The following is a 5,507-nucleotide window of genomic DNA, read 5'->3' on the forward strand; positions in this document are numbered from 1 at the left end:
GTATACATAACAACTCAGCTTTCAACCTAAACATCTCAAAGTAATCTGGAAGCTTGCCCTCTCAAGTTGATGTGTCTAATAAAATGCAGTAACAATTTGAAGATGAAGAACATAGGGATCTAGGCAGCTCAGATGAGTCACATAAGATGAATCATTCAGACTTGAAATATACAAAGTGACTCCGGAAAATGCAATAGCAACTTGAAGATGAATAATGCATACTTCAGATTCTTTCTGCATATATTGCCAGTCAATGCATACTTTAGTAAGCTTTGGTTTGGAACAAATTGCAGCGCTGAGTAGATGCACTAGGCAACACATTAAGAGCACGCTGCGACACAACAATGGTACGAGCATCAGAAGGATAGGCATCTTCACCATCAGTGTCATAGTCATCATCGTCTGGAGCATTTGGATCAACATCATCTCCAGTCTCATACTCATTGTCCTCATTGATAATCATGACTTTGCGGTTAGGACAATCTCTCTTGAAGTGACCCTTGCCACCACATGTATGGCAAAGCATATCGCGGTTGCGCGCTGTAGACATGCTAGAACCACTCGTACTTGCAGCAGATTCGGACTTCTTTGCATTAGATACATTGGAGACCGGTTTGCTAGGCGGAGTAGAGTAAGGAACGGAGCGCGTCGAAGGCGCCGGCGCTGTAGAAGGCGCACGGGGTGTAAAACGCCCAGCTCCTGTAGTACGTCCCTTAACCTTTGCTTCTTCAGCCAACTGTGATTCAGCTTCTCTTGCATGATGTAACAATTGATTCATATTGGTGTAGGTGTAATGACGAACAATGCCTTTAACATCATACTTCAATCCATTGAGAAAACGCTGCATTGTCATCTCTAGAGACTCACGGACACGACCACGCTGCATAAGCATCTCCATCTCCATGTAGTACTCATCAACAGTCTTCACACCTTGCCTCGGTAGTGTTAGCTTATCAAATATATTCCGCATGTAATTTGTAGGCACAAAACGAGAAGTCATAACCTCCTTCATAGCACGCCATGTACGGATAGGTTGTGCTCCATCTTCGTCGCGGTTACGAACCAAAGAATCCCACCAACGCAATGCATAACCATCAAATTCAGAAGAAGCAAGCTTGATCTTCTTATCTTCAGAGTAGTTGGGATGTAAGCTCCATAACTTCTCAATCTTGAGCTCCCAAGTGAGATATTCTTCGACATCAGCTCCTCCTTCAAACTTGGGTATGGAAAACTTGGGCTTACCCAATCCATCTTCTTCATCTTGTCCACGACCATTGCGGCCAAGTGGAACCCAACCACGAGGACGATGACCACGAGGCGCACCACGAGCATTGTGTGCGTCATCTTCAAGCTCAGGATCTTCATCATCGTCTTGTTGTTGTTGTTGTGCAGTCAAATTCTCAATAGCGAGGCGCATATCTGCAATATTGCGCTGGATATCCGTCATTTGATCAGCCAATCCAGTGACGGTGACATTAGTAGCATCCAGTGTTTGTTTGATCTCGTCAACTGTACCCTTAAGCTCATCATCCTTAGTGCGGAATTCACGTCGCATCTCATTACGAAGAGCTTCATACTCCCTCCATGTGATGATATATGTCGAATTCTTGTTTTCCTGGTTAACAATCTTATTATCACTAGCAGACATGATTAGTAGGTTAGTGCACTAAATCAAAAATATATGGTGGTACTCTCACAACTCACTCAAAACTGATAAAAAAAGGAAATCTTACCGTTCCAAAGTAAATTAGTATTGCTTACCACTTGTAGTAACAACTAGTGCACGGATGTAGCGAAGCGAATATCAAGGGTATAAGAACAATCACACGACAAAGCAGGGTATATGTGGGGCTGTAGGTAGGCTACCTATTTGCACCAATAACAAGCTCTAGCGCAGGCCGTAGATAACCAAAGATACTCACACAAGGCGATATAATGGGGCAATGCAACTATATGGAGGAAAGGTTGCAATGCACTAGAGAGACGCTAGCAAAGCTCAACGAGACAGGCACAAGATTGCTCAACTACAGGTGCAGTAAAGAAAACTTAGGCCTTTCACTTGATTCAACTAGCACTTCACTTTTCTTTTTGTATTTTTTTTTGTAACACACGCAACTATGTAGCTCTTTTTGCTTCTTTTCAATTTTCTCTTTGTTTTTTTTTATGACTCAACTCCTTGATAACACGGCCAACAAGATATGCAAGGCACCAAAACCCTAATGAGCAGCCTGTCGAGCGGTAAAACTAGTCTCTTCTGGGGAAGTTCCTAGTCACGTATATCGAAAGGCTGTGTTTATGGTTGGAAACAAGCACACTGTACGCTATGTGGACTCGGAGTAACAAAAACTGACACTAGACGACTAAGTATTTTAGCTGACCCTAAAATACTAGATGAAAGATAAAGGTACGCAAAAACAACTACGAAAAGCAACTAAAACTCGAAATTAGTGCAAGCTATGGCGATGGCAAACCCTAACCCTAATTTTTTTTTGGCTTTTTCTGTATAGGAAAAACACTCACAACTCAACTATGGGGTGGATTGTGGATGGCTTACCGAGGAAAACTGGAAATCTGATACCAAGATGATAAGGGGTGGCCCGATCTTCTCGGTAAGCAACGATGGTGATGATGATCACGGGGTGATGGCAGCGGAGAAACACGACGATGAAGTAGATGATAACTTGTATGACGCCACGAGATCTCTCGATTGGTCCCTGTCGCCAATGCAACAGCTCTCAACCCTGCAAGATATTCGCAACTCCACACACTTGCGCACGTAGCCGCCGACCACGAAGCGGTAAGTTGCAACCGTCTAATTCCCAATGGAACAGCAGATCACACAAGACTTTTTCAGGATCTACACAATATCAAGCAATATGGTGTAGGGATTCAATAGTTTTGCTAGAGCAAACAACTAAGAACTAGGGTTTATCTTAAACGTGGTCTCAAGCCGCTAGGGGGTCGTCCAAGGCACTTATATAGGCGTCCGGGACGAGTTCTGGTCGAAAAATACAAGTAAAACCGACCCAGAATAGATCTGGTCGAGACAGACTCGGACTGGTCCGGTCTGGGATCCGGTCGACCGGGCTGTGGACCGGCCGGTCCGGTCGGTGGTCCGGTCAACCGGTCGGCAACCGGGAAACTGCGAAGTTTCCGGTTTCTGCCCGGTACGATGCACTCCCTCCGGTTGGCGGCCGGTCGACCGGGCCAGGGACCGGGCGGCCCGGCGTGGGGGCCGGTCTGACCGGGCGCTGGACCGGCCTGGACTTCTTCTTCTCCTCTCGCGCATTCCTCCCGCTCCTCCCTCGCACGTCCATGAGATATCTTCATGTCCAGCTCCTTGTCCAGCTTCACGTCCATCTTCACGTCCAGCCTGCTCCTCTCCTCCTCGTGCGATGCTTGTCTCCTCTTCATACCCGATGATACATAAGTAATAGGACTTAGGTAGTATAAAGTTCTCATCAATCAAGGTATCGTTTAGGAACAAGTTCACCTGTTGTTTAAGTAGCTTCGCACGAGCTCGTGTCATTGGTCCAATCCTGACTTCATTGGACTTGAGCTTCACAGCAGGTTCATCTTCAGTTGGTAATGACGGAGGTAGTAATGAGGTAGGGATGTCCTCATCATAATCTTTCGAGATGGACATGATGGAATCCACGAATCATTCCATATGTCAATATTTTCACCGTTTCCAACACGCCAGATGTACCCTTTTTTAAACGTCTGAATTCCAAATTCCAGCAAAGATGCTTTGCCATGTATATGAGGAGCCCTTTTTCAGCTCGGCATTAAGGAGGTCACCAGATGGGTAATATTTTTCCCTAAGGACTTGGGCACACAGAGATTCTGGCTCACAGAGATGACGTCAGGCTTGTTTAGCAAGCATTGCCAAATTAAAACTTTCGAGATCTCTGAAACCCATCCCACCCTTCTTCTTCGGAACACACATTTTCCACCACGCGAACCAATGCGTATGTTTCTTATCATCATCATCTCCCCACCAATATCGAGACATAGCATCTGTGAACCCTTTAATTACCAATTTAAGGAGTCTGAATACCGACATAGCATACACAGGAATAGCTTGTGTGATAGCTTTCAAAAGAACATCCTTTCCTCCATAGGATAGCAGCTTCTCCATGTAACCCTTCAATCTGCTACGTATTCTGTCAATCAAATGCATAAAACAATCAGTTTTGTCAATGCCAATCAATGGCGGCAAACCTAAATATTTATCTGTAATCGCTTCAGTCATAATATCAAGCTCCAAGCAAATGGCCTCCTTCACCTCGGTTGCAGTACAAGGGCTGAAGAAAATACTTGATTTATCAGAACTCACAAGCTGACCAGAAGAGGCACAATAGTCATTCAAAACTCGATGCAGGGCTTGGGCATTCGAGGTGTCCGCTCTCATAAGAATAAGAGAGTCGTCTGCAAATAATAAGTGAGAAATAACAGGGGCATTACGGCAGACCTTAACACCAATGATGTTTCCCGCCTCCTCTTCATGTTTAAGTAAGCTCGACAGCCCTTCCACACAGAGCAAAAATAAATAAGGGGACAAGGGGTCCCCTGCCGAAGTCCCCTGGACGGCGTGATAGGAGCAGATTCAGTACCATTCACACGAACTTGGTATTGGACTGATGATACACATTCCATAATCAGATTGACCCAATCAATATTGAACCCCTGCCTAATCATAATCTTCTGAAGAAAAGACCATTCAACGCGGTCGTACGCTTTGTGCATATCTAGCTTGATGGCGCACAGGCCATATTTCCCAACCTTCTTGTTCTTTATTGTATGATAGGACTCATAAGCAACCTTTCTCTTTTCTCTTTCTCTTTCCTTTCTAATTACTCTCTCTTTTCTCTCTCTTTTTTAAGCTGGTGGAAACAACCAGTGCATGCACGCAGGGTGGAAAACCGAATGATTTTTCATGTGGGGCTGCGGTGCATGCAAGTCTATTAGCATTCCTATTAATTAGCGAGGATAGCTGATTGGAGAGAGGCAAGTGCTGAGAATATTTTTAGCGTCCAATCAAATGCTACCTTGGTCACGGTGCAAATTCATGTGAGCCCTGTGAACCGGAGCGGAGGGAGTATATCCGCAGCTGCCTAATCTAGCGTATGGTCATTGTTCACATAGAAAGAGAACATATTACACTTGCAGGCGTAATTGCACGTCGAATGGAATTGCAGATTTAACTACTGTTCAAAAGACTCTTGAGGCAACTATCCAGGCAAGGGTTTTTCTTGACCGGGGTTGCACATGGTTACGGGACGTCACGGGGGTGTACATGGTTTTAATTCTGATCGTTTCCTAATTGAACTCTGCTTATCCTTCCTTTTAACAGATAGTCGATCAGACACATCGCACGTACGGGCTCGCCATGGCTCCACGGAGGAGGACGGGCGAACGAGGAAACGCGTGCGCGACGCGGGAAACTCTGATTGCGCGGACGTTGCCGGCAGATCTAATGCTCGAGATCGTCGCCCGCTCCGACC

The sequence above is a fragment of the Lolium rigidum genome, chromosome 3 (assembly GCF_022539505.1).
Source record: "Lolium rigidum isolate FL_2022 chromosome 3, APGP_CSIRO_Lrig_0.1, whole genome shotgun sequence".
NCBI lineage: Eukaryota > Viridiplantae > Streptophyta > Magnoliopsida > Poales > Poaceae > Lolium > Lolium rigidum.